The following is a 12,384-nucleotide window of genomic DNA, read 5'->3' as shown; positions in this document are numbered from 1 at the left end:
AATAGCACCTATTGGGACCATTCAAGTACCCCAAATACCTTCAGCAGGGCTATTCGGGGGTATCCATAGTGATCCCTCATGTCAGTGCACCTTTTGGGGGGTGTCAGGCTGATTTCCCCAAATCTGACAGCAGTTTTCGCCTATTTGAGTTTCGCTGGGATGCGTTTTCGCGTCCTTTGTAATTGAATAGGGCGAATAGCGGGGACGAACACAATACTTTTCCGGAGCCCAAACCAGCGATGACGGCAGAAAGTGTACTATGTGTCCAGGACTTTTCGCCGGCAATTGAATATGGGCCTTAATTTCCATTTTTATGCTGATTGGTGTTTTTCTTACACACATGAAGTACTGTACATATACATATAAAATAATTAATAACATAAATAAGATACATTAAGAACATACTTGCCTACCCTCCCGATTTTCCCGGGAGCCTCCCGAAAATCAGTTGTCTGCTCCCGGCCCCCTAGGAAGGCAGGCAAGTCTCCTGGCAGACGTCAACCCACACAACCCCTCTGAAGTAACACTAGAAACCCCCGCAGTGGGGTGGGGGTGACATGATTCACGCTGAATCGCATCGTCATGGCCCGCCCCTGCTTCACACAATGCTGTTAATATCAGCATTGTGAAGAGCGGGCAGAGCCACGATGATGCGATTGCACGGTCACGCCCCATGCTCATACTTGCCGACTATCTGGCTGCTCCTTCCGGGAGGGAACAGCCAGATCGGCAGAACAGGGGGCGTGGCCGGATGGGCTGAGGGCAGTGTGCGGATGTGACATGCATGCGTCATTTTGGCCCCGCCCCCGCTACACAATGCCGAAAAAACAGGCATTGTGAAGCAGGGGGCTGGGCCAAAATGACGCGAATCACATTACTGTCCCCCCCTGCTGCGGGGGTTTAACAGGTACTGGCGGGGGGGGAGATGGGGGATCAGCGCCAGGCGGGAGGCTTGCCTGCCTTTCCGGGGGGGGCGGGAGCTGCACCAGTTTATCGGGAGGCTCCTGCCCGAATGCTCCACCCCCAATGCTGCATCATCACAGTGCCACGCCCCCTTTTTGCCATGACATGTCCCCCGCCATGGAAGCTGGACAGAGGGAGGGAGCTGAAAGTCGACAGGTATGATTAAGAAACACATGGAACAAATAAGTGTTAAGGAGATGACAATAAAAAACCCTTTTTACATTTGGAAAGTGTGACAGTCAAGCTAAAAATGGGACAGTTGTGAGGTAACTATCAACAAATCATATGTCATAGTTATGTATATTTAAAGGCATAATATGAGATATGGTAAGAACTTACCCTTGTTATCTCTATTTCTACGAAGTCCATAGGGTTCCACAGGATACCTTGGGGTATAGGCGATGGCGGCAGATATCCAGGCACCACAGAGTTAAATTTTCAGCCTCCCAGGATGCACTGGGGTCCCTCTCCTATACCCCGCCCCCGAGCCTCAGGCCACTCAGTTTCGTTACAAGCCATAGGCCGGAGCAGGAGCAAAAAAGAGAGAGAAGACAGTCTGGAACACACAAGAATCACATTCTCACCAGAAGGAGACGGAGAAACCGGTGACCAGATCAAAGCCCATCTGCAGTACAGGTGCGACAGGGCGGGAGTCCTGTGGAACCCTATGGACTTCGTAGAAATAGAGATAACAAGGGTAAGTTCTTACCATATCTCATATTTTCTACTTCAGGGTCCATAGGGTATCCCCAGGATACCTTGGGGATGTCCCAAAGCAGTATCCTTTAAGGGTGGGGACGCTCCTGTGCTGTAAGGAGAATCCGCCACCGAAAGGAAGCATCCTGAGAGGCGAAGGTATCAAAAACATAATACCTTACAAAAATATGGACAGATGACCACGTGGCTGCCAATCACCGCTGAGGCGCCACGTCGAGCTGCCCACGAAGGACCCACAGACCTAGTGGAAGAGCTTTAATAGAGGATGGAACAGGAAGACCTGTGAATCCATCCTGCCAAAGTTAGCGTAGTGGCAGGCCAACCCTTTTTATGGAAACCAGAAAGGACAAAACCGAGAGTCTGATTTCCTAAATGGACTGGTACGGTCAACTTAAATTCTTAGCGCCCGTACCACAGCCAAATAGGCCTCACCAGCAGACAGGACTGGGGAAGTAAAGGCAAGCACTGCCCTGTTCCTAGGAAAGATGAGAAAAAGGGAGGTCTACATGACAGAGCCTCCCATTCTGAGATCCTACTGGCCAAATTAAGAGCCAGAAGGAATACAGTCCTAGCAGTAAGCCATTTGAAATCCACTGAGCCCAGTGGATCAAATGGCGGTCCTCAGAGAGCCCTAAGGACCACAGCCAAATCCCAAGGAGCCACAGGTGGAACAAAGGGATGCTGAATATAACGTACACCCTGCACAAAGGTGCGGACATCAGGAAGAGTAGCAATCCTACACTGAAACCGTACTAACAGGGCAGAAACCTGCACCTTCAGGTAAGCAAGGCGAAGACCGTTATCTAAGCCCACCTGTAGGAAAGCCAACCTCTGGATATCCGGAATACCCGAGGAGCCTAGCCGCTAGGGCGACACCTGAAAGAAAGTATACCATACCTAATGGTAAATTCTTGCAGATAAAAACTTCCGAGCTCTGTTAACTATAGAGCTGGAAAAACTCCTAGACCTTAAGAGGGCAGTCTCCACCGCCACACCGTCAAGGACAGACAACCCAGGTCTGGGTATCAGCCAGGATCCTGAGACAACAGGTCCGGGCGTAGAGGCAACAGCTTCGGAGTGTTAACTGAGAGGCTTCGAAGATCTGAGTAATAGTGCCATCTGGCCTACGCTGGAGCTATCAGCAGGAGCGTGCCTCCTTCTTGCTATTACTGGAGGAAGAAGGGATAACGGAGGGACGAGGTACACAACTTGGAAGGTCCACTGGACCTACCTACGTCTATCAGAAGAGTCTCATCTCTGAAAGGCTCCACTTGTTCACCAGAAGATTGAACACCTCCTGATAAAGAGGACATTTCCCTGAATGCACGTCTTGACGGCTGAGAAAGCCTGCTTTCCATCTGAGGATTCCTGAATGAACACTGCCGATGACGGCAGGGATATAGCCTTCCACCCAAGCCAGAATTCGGGACACCACTGTTAGTGTCGCCTGACTTCGGGAACCTCCTAGGTGGTTTACATAAGCCATCATGATGGCGTTGTCAGACTGTACCTGCACGGTATTTCCGTGGAGGACCTGTCCTGCATGCTGGAGAACTTTGAATACTGCTCAGAGTTCTCAGGTGTTTATGGGAAGCGCAAAAACTACTGGTGTCCCCCTGCCCTGGAACAAGTGTGGACCCGTCACTGCTTCCCAGCCACGGATACTGGCGTCCGTCGTCAGAAGGACCCTGTCCGCAATCCCAAAGGGGGTGCCCCTTGTTTAGGTGAGCTTTCTGCAGCCACCAGGCCAGAGAGAGACAAACCTCTGGGGAAAGCCTATTGACTTTATCCTATGGGGCAACCCATCCCATCCGGAGAGGATCAAGTTCTTTAGAGTGAAGCTGGGTACTCTCCACCATGTCGAACAGCGACACCCTGGAACTCAGGAACCACATTGCCAAGTGAATAGACACTCGGCGACTCTGCAGGCAACTGCGTACCTTTGCCTGTAATGCAGAGATCTTTTCCTCAATCACAAAGATCCTCAGATGTTGGGATATGGAGCATCCTCTGTGAAGAATCAGAGAGGACCATTTCCAGTTTATCAGTCAGCCCTAACGTAGCAACACAGATATTGTCCGTTGCATATGGCACTGAAGTATCTCTGGAGACCGTGGTAACAACAGGAGGTCACTCGGATAGGGTAACAAGCGGACCCCCTGCATCCGCAGGTGGGCTGCCATAACTACCATGACCCTGGTAAACCGTGAGGCCAGACCAAGGGGCAATGCCAGAAACTGGAAATGCTTATCGACCACTGTGAACCTGAGGAAAACACTGGTGTGCTAAGAAAAGAGGGATATTCAGGTAGTCACCCTGAATATATCCAACGACACCACAAAATTCCCAGGCTCCATTGAATGATGGAATGCAGGGTCCCCCTCCCAAACCGAGGAACCCTTAAGAATTTGTTGAAGGATTCGAGGTTGAGAATGTCCTGGTAAGACCCATTGGGTGTCTGTACCAGAAAGAGGATGGAGTAATACCTCGTTCCCCTTTGGGGCAACGGAATAGGTACTATAACTCATGCCTGGAGCATAGAGTGTAACACCCTCAAAAATTACAGGGCCTTGTCCTGAATTGACAGAAGACCTGTAACGAAAAACCGTCTGGGAGGCGTTTTTACCGGGAGGAGAGGACATACCTTCAAGAAAATACTTCTCTTACCCCAGTGTCCGTGGTGGTCAGACACCAGCACTGGGCGAACTGGAGAAGCCGGCCTCCAACTCTGGGGGCTCCCGAGAGGAGGCCCGTCCCGTGAGGCTGAAGGCTTCTAGTCCAACTTGGGAGTAGGACGTCTTGTACTCCAAGCCTGTTCTTATGGCTGAGCAGATTTCCTGGCTACTGACTGTCTTGGAAAGCTGTATTTTAGACTTACCCTGGCCTCACAGGGCCCAAAAGACAAAGCTCCAGACCCTGATGGGACTGTAGCCGATGGCAGACACGCAGACGTAGCTGCTGCCTGCAGGGCCACAATTGCGTCCAGACGAGGGCCAAACAGGACTTGTCCCGTAAAAGGCAAAGCATTCCAAATGGAATCTGCGTCCGCTTTCCAAGAGCGCAACCACAGGGAGCGGCAAGCCGCTACTGCTGCCGAGGAGATTCTGGAAAGGAGTAGGCTATATGTAAGACCGTCTCATTATGAACGTGGCAAAGTCTCGGAGAATTTGCCACTATCCACCTGCTCTGCTGGAGAGCCAGTGTGCAGAGATCCAGTTACCTACTCAGTGTTCCACGGCTCTGGCCCCCCAGCACACGGCCATAGCCGGCCTGGAAGCCCCTCCAGCAAGGGAATATTGGATTTTAGATATATTTGCACCTTGCAATCTGGAACCTCCTTCAAAGAGGACCTGGAGGGCATGGGCAACGTAGCACTCCTCACTAAGCGTGTAACATGAGAATCTACCCGTAAAGGTAACTCCCATTCGGAAATGTAATTATCCGCAAAAGGGGTATGCAAAAGGTCAACCGTTTTTGAGGCTGGAACCGCTTACCCGGATTTTTCACGCCTCCTCTAAATGATCCACCTGACCAGATAGAGGAATTACAGTGGCAACACCCTTATCCTTAAAGAAGGCATATTTGGATTTAGCCACGGGGGATATGTAATAACCAAAGCCGCACGGACTGCCCGTAGAAGGCCAGGTATATAGACTTTAGACGCAGACTACGCCTCCTTTGCACTAAGGGGCTCGTGTCTGAAAAAGTCAATAATGTCACCGTCATCAGACGTCATGTCTTTACCCGTCTGAGACCCGAAAGGCCGTTTAGAAGGCCGAAATGGTGACTCCCCCTGTAAAACGTCCATCAGGTGCTATACCATTTGGACAATAAATTCACCCACACAGGCTCCTGCGAGACCTGGGGGGGGCGAAAAACAGGATACACTGGGGTACCATCAACTGTCCAGGGACCCCTGCATGTGATGAGACCACCATAAAGGCTGTAAGCATCTTAGCCAGCCGAGGGCGGTCCCCTTTTTTTTTTTTTTTTTTGTGCAGGCACAGTGACAGAAATGGGGCGTGATATATAATACAACATGCCCTCCATAAACCCTCAGCGTCTACATATCCCTCCGCTAACTGCACATGATATCAGTACATTATAGCTGGAAGAGGATATCCTCGTTCACTTTCCGACATGAGGAGTGTGAACGGAGCGTATGTGACCTCCCACACAGAAAAACCACGTTTACTGTGAGGTAATAAACACCCTGCAACACCGCACCGCAAGGGCTGTAGCAGAAGAACAGGGATAGGAAAAGGCTGACAGTCAGAAATGAAAGTACAGGCAAACAGTGCTAGCATTTAAGTCACATACAATGCACAGATAACATCCTGCATTACAAGCACTGCGATCAACTACACAGACCAGAGCCTGGTAGGAAACAGTGCTGCATACACTGACCTTAATTGAAGGAGAGGTATGCGGGGGGACCCGGACCGCAATGGCATCTGTATCAGCTTCCAGCAGCGTTTGCCATCCCCAGCACATGTAGTGAGAAAATGGCCACCGAGGAGCAGAGAGAAGGCAGGGCCCGGGGGAGGAGCGCTGACACAGCCCGCTCAGACCGCTGTGGAATGGCACTGTGCAGCGGGGGAGACGCCGGCTGTGAGACAGGGAAGGCGTTCTCCCCTGGCGTGCTATTAACCCCTGGGACGACGCGCTGTACCGCACATGCTGCGGCCCGCTGTCCCTGGTGGTCTAGTGGAAGGCGCAGGATCAGTACCTGGCCCCACACGCAGCCGGTCCCCAGGGAGCCCCCTGCCTGGGGACCAAACAGGACTGTGTTACCGGCGGGTGCCCACCGCGGGACCCCGCCGCTTACCTTGTTCCCCGTGCATCCGGCCACAGTCCAGGTAGCCGGGGATCACCGCTAGCTGTGACCCCAGCTACCTACCAGCATCCCCGGATCAGTACCGGCGTTCTGGTACCGGCGGGGTGTAGGAGTGACAGCATGGACGTCAATACTGACTGTCCTATGCTGGAGCACTCTAGTTGTGCAGCCACAGCTGCGAAGAAATATTCAGGGGCCTTAAAAAGACCCCCCTCTGTACGGTGCGACTGGTCCGGCCAGGCGCTTACGAAAACTGAGTGGCCTGAGGCTCGGGGGCGGGGTATAGGAGAGGGACCCCAGTGCATCCTGGGAGGCTGAAAATTTAACTCTGTGGTGCCTGGATGTCTGCCGCCATCGCCTATACCCCAAGGTATCCTGTGGATACCCTATGGACCCTGAAGTAGAAAAAAGGAATACACCAATAACATCAATGTTGCACTATACCATGAAACAAAAAGTGAGATGGGCCTGCTCAGTAAAACTTGCTATCTAAAGGAGATGCAGGTATGGCACAATGTACAAGTGTTTTTGTGCACAGTGATCTATTCACATATCCACAAGAACATTTTGTCAGGCTTTGCAGATGGATGACCTCTAGCTCTATGCCACATCGCTGTCATTTCTGCAAGTTATGCAAATTGATGCACTCTGTTAAAAGCAGCCGTCTCCATTAATGCTTGGTAAAACATTTGCTCAATAGAGGCAGTGCCTAATAGATGTAGATATGAAGAGGGACAATGGGCATGGTTAAACAAGGATCACAAATGCGATTACGCACGCAATTGGCCGTTTGTTCCTTTCTGCGCAAGCGCGAACATGCCACTGCATTCGGGACTGCGATCACAGTCACTACACAGACCCATCATAGAGTGATTGACAGGAAGTACCGTTTGGGGGTGGTGGCAGGGGGGTGGTCAGCGAAACGCAGGTGTGCCAGTGCGTTTGAACGCCGTTGCATGGGCGTGCATAAATTGTCCACTGCGATGCCATACGCAGCTTGTGTACTCACAGCGTGCGATGAAGTTAGCAATTCCTGAGTAAGGTCAGAGCTTGTGCAAGTGTGCGTGAGGCTGCGATGGTACTCTATGTTACCAATGGTGTCGCAGTCTTGCTAAGGATTACGGATGTGTGTAAGGTAAGGTGGGTGTCCTTATGTTGTGCAGTGATGGCATAGCGATTGCAGTGGATTAGCATATCATCGCAGTGAGACTACATGCGTAATCATAGTTGCGATCCGTTCTAAATCAGGCCCAATGTTTTCTGTGCTTAAGAGCACATAGCTAGTATTATTATATTACGGTCACTGGCCCTCATTCAGACCCACTCGCAAGCGGGCGCACGTACGTTAGGCGTACGTACAAAAATATTTAAATTCAATGGCTCGCTCGTATTTTCGCTCGCATCTAAAAATCCTCCCCAAACTCAGACGACCCCTCCTCTAACTAACGAGCGTGCGAAATAGCGAGCGTGCATCCCCGAAATGGCTTGAAGGGAACGCACGCACAAGTATAAACCGGAAGTGGCCATGTCAGATGTCGATTACCTGCTCCTTTATTCTGCCTACCTCCATCAATCGTATCATGCCAATCAATGTATCAATTAGCTTAATTGTTTTTTTTTTTTCAACACAATGCAAGAAACTTTACTCTTGTCCGTGTTTTTGTTTACCCGCAGACTACGTACGGCTTAAACATTTGCTTTTATTGCTCAAAAAACATGTTAGCCACAATGAAACAATTGTTCTATTGCTGTGGATCCCCGCATATTTCCCGGGGTTCATTTCTTTATTTAAATTTGCTTACGCATGTCACTGCATCAAGCCTATCATAACTCTCCAGAGATTTCTGGCCCTGTCGAACACATGACTCATACACTAACCAATAAAATTGCTCCTGTTAATTTCCAAGATACATTAGCCAATCAGAAATTTTGGGCACACTTTGTCAAAAATGTTTTTTAAGAAAAACACCATTGCCATCATGAGAGCCTCCGCATTCACCAGGCGCGAGCTGCTGGTGCTAACGGAGGTGATGGATCGGCGTATCACCAGCCAGCCTCCACCCATCACCAACCGGCAGAAGCGTTCCGTGTATGTGGAGGCACGGGCCCGCCTGCGCTCCTTCGGCTCACGCCGCAACATCGGCCAGCTGGAGCGCAGGTGGTCTGACCTGCAACGGCGAACGCCCCGCTTGCTGGCATGCTTTCGCATGCAGATAGTGGAAAGTAAGTGTTATGTATTGTGGTTTTCATGTTTGTCTTTGTGGGGCAAACTGCGTGTGCATGTTTTCATGTCTGTCCTATTTTTTCATTCTCATCATATCTGCGTGTGCATGTTTTCCCTCTATTTCTGATATATTCATTCTACTCATATTTGCATGTTTTTTGTTGGTGGTGGGTGATTTTAAAATGTTATTTGGCCAGGATTTGGCCAGAAACTAACCACAATTTGTTTGACATCTTTTAGGGGGACAGGCAAGACTACGCCGTCACCGTCCGGCCAGACGGCGGTCCCGCCCACTCTCACCCACCCCCAGCCAACACTCCACCCCAAATAATTCCCCTATTCCCCCCTCCTCCCAAGCCTTCCAAGACCCTCTCCCGGAACTGTCGGGCCTCCTTCCCCTCCGTCCCCCTTCCCCCTCTCCTCCAACCACCCCTCTTCCAATTACCCCCTCCACGGAGTCCGTGATAACCCCGCCCCGTTCTTTGGGGAATGAAGGCTCCTCCGAGGATGAAGATGGAGGGACTTCGGGATCTGCCGTTTTGGCTACCGGTATGTTTTTCTTTCGCGTTTTTTTTAACCACAAACTGTTTGTATGTAATCGTGATTTTTGGGTTGTTTTTTGGTGATTTAGCAGTTTGCCTTTACCTCTTCCTGCTGATTTCAACATACACATATCACACCTGTGGGTATTTCTACATAGGCCTTGTAATTTTTGCAGCACCCCTTTTTTTTTAATTTTGGTTTTGGAGTGATTTCGTTGTGTTTTTGTTTTTTTAATGTGGATTCCCTATTGTTTGATTAATCCACACACTTTTCTCACCCACAGAGGAACAGAGGCGTCGGCAAGAGGTCGAAGATTGTGTGGCACACATGCGCCAAAATGTAATTGGGGTGCTTGTGGCCCTTGACCGGCTGTCTGGCATCCTTCGGCAGTAGTTTTTTTTTGTTTTTATCTTTTTCTAAATAAATTGTTTATTTCTAATATACGTTCTGCCTCAATCGTTTTTTCAAAACCAAAGATAGTTAACCCTGACATAAGTAGACTGTTCCTGCAAGGTTTTGCATTTTTTTAAAAATTAGATTGGGTTTTGTATTTGTATGTAAAACACCCTCAAGAAACACATAACAGTAACAATGTCATTTCCCTTTTTGTGTGTAGTGTCAATTAGATATTTCTACATTTTACAGGTTCCTAGTTGGTGGGCAAGCTGCTTAGGCGAATCTTACAAAGCCAAATGATTGGACAGGCTTCCTTTTGGTGTGGGTTGGGAACCTGAAAACATATTTCATTTTTGCTCAACTGGCGTCAGTACTGGATTACCCCTTAGTCAAATGTAAGGTGTGTTAACCTGGTTAAACTTGCTGGTAACGTCCAAAAAAAGGACGAACATTTAACTCTCCAAACATTTATTCACAACATAACTGAGAAATCAAAGTGGTCACTCATAAAAAAAAACACACAGTGATAATCTCAAATACAACACATACCAATAAAAAAAAAACAAAAAAAAACAAATCAAGAACTGGTTGAGGAAGGACCATGCCAAAATGATTCCACAAACATGGCGTTGCGATATGGGTTCCAGAATATATTCCCACAAATGACCAGATCCAGGTTTGGTTAAGGGTAGCATGAAGTAGTGAGCGTTGTAGTGCCAAAGATTATGTGAACAAACCGAAGATGGTGAAAAAAAGAAAACAAAATTAGATGTTCGCAAACAAACACAAACACATTAGGTTTAAACACTGTTTTGTTAAAACTTACCTAAAAAATCTGGCCACCACATCATCGCGTATGGCCCCCCCACATACTGACCTCCGACCACCCTCGGGGGGGTCATCCTCAGGTAAGGCATCCTCTGGCTGCATTGGGACACCACTCCTTATGGCGATGTTGTGAAATATCCCACACAGGACGACAATTTTCGACACCATATCCGGCAAATACATGAGCTCGCCACCAGAGTGGTGGAGGCATCTGAATCGGCCTTTTAAAAGGCCGATACAGCACTCCACCACTTGCCTGGTGGCTGTAAGTGCGGAATTAAACGCACTTTGTGGGCCTGGTGTGGGAGCCAAATAAGGAGTGAGCAGCCAGGACATGCAAGGATATCCACTGTCTCCTATGGAAAAGAATTGACAACATCAGGAACACTGTGTATCAAGCTTAACATTGTTATGTACTAAAGCTCTCCACTTACCCAGAAGCCACGCATCACCAGCTTGTAGGTTGGTTAATTTGTGCCATATCCCTGATTGCCGGATGACGAAGGAGTCATGTGCACTTCCGGGTAATTTAGCATTCAGGGACAGGATCTGGAGGGAGGCATCACATACCACCATTACATTCAGGGAGTGATAGTGTTTCCTGTTTCGAAATATGGCCTCCAGCCGTGCTGGAGGCTGAAGTGGTATGTGAGTACCATCCACAACCCCTATGATGTGTGGGAAGGCAGCTATTTGGTAAAAATTGGCCTGGGCCACACTAAGGGCACCCATATCCAAAGGCATTTGAATAAAATGATGGAGGTGCTTGAAAAGTGCCTCCATCACTGCCCTCAGGATCCGGGAAAAGGAGGATTGGGAGATGCCCGCCACTATTCCCACCGTTGTTTGAAACGATCCTGAGGCACAGAAATGTAACACCGCCATAAATTGCGTAAGTGGTGGTATTGCTGTTGGACTGTCAATTTGCCGCTCAAGATCACTTTCTATTAATGAGAGAGTGTCTATGATGATTTTGGGAGGTAGACGGTAGCGTCTTAAAACCTCATCATCGGGCATTCCAAAAAGGGTGACACGTGTTCGAAATATCTGGGGCCTTGCATGCCTACGATGCCTACGCCTGGGACGAGATTGAGGTTGGTCGGCTTCCGGGAGCATGGCCAGAACAATCTGCCCCAGATCAACCTGAAATTCAAAGATTTCAAAGTAAGGCTTTTGACCCACCCCAAAACTATATTAAAACAACTTAGCTTGATGATACCATCCATTGCTGCTTACATGCCGGGGTATTGTCATGATACGTCCAAACTGAAAATAAACACCAAAATTACTTGACACATTTCACTCTGTGCATTTTTGTTTAAAAATTTTGTGCTAGACCAAAGTTAAAATATGCCAAACACCCATTTAGCAAAACAGCAAAGCGACATTTAACACAGTACATCAAAATGGGTCGAAATGTTGGCACAAAAAGCGAAAGAGAAACCACCAAAAAGTTAGAATGATTATTAAGCTGTTAAAAATGCGCAAATTAGTTACCTAATACAAGTCACAAGAGTAACTACTAAAAATGCGCTAATTCGTTCGCTAATACAAGTGTCAAGAGTAACTACTAAAAATGCGCTAATTAGTTCGCAAATACAAGATAAAAAATGGACTTACCAAGAGCAAATATATAAGAGTCAAAATCAAAAGGTCTTTTGGGTCGAAAATAAACAAAATCTAAAATAGAAGAAATTATGGATCCAAAAATTACAAAAAATAAGAAACACAATGAAACAACAATTGAACAAAAGTTAGACTTCACAAAACTCACCAAATCAAGAAACGAGGTCCCAAAAATATAAACCAACAAAGATAACGGAAAAAAAACCCGCAAATCTAACCAACAAACGAATCTCCAACCGCCAACTCCTTT

The sequence above is a fragment of the Taudactylus pleione genome, unplaced genomic scaffold (genome assembly GCF_031769625.1).
Source record: "Taudactylus pleione unplaced genomic scaffold, aTauple2 ptg002900l, whole genome shotgun sequence".
Classification (NCBI taxonomy): domain Eukaryota; kingdom Metazoa; phylum Chordata; class Amphibia; order Anura; family Myobatrachidae; genus Taudactylus; species Taudactylus pleione.
This window is presented reverse-complemented; position numbering follows the sequence as displayed.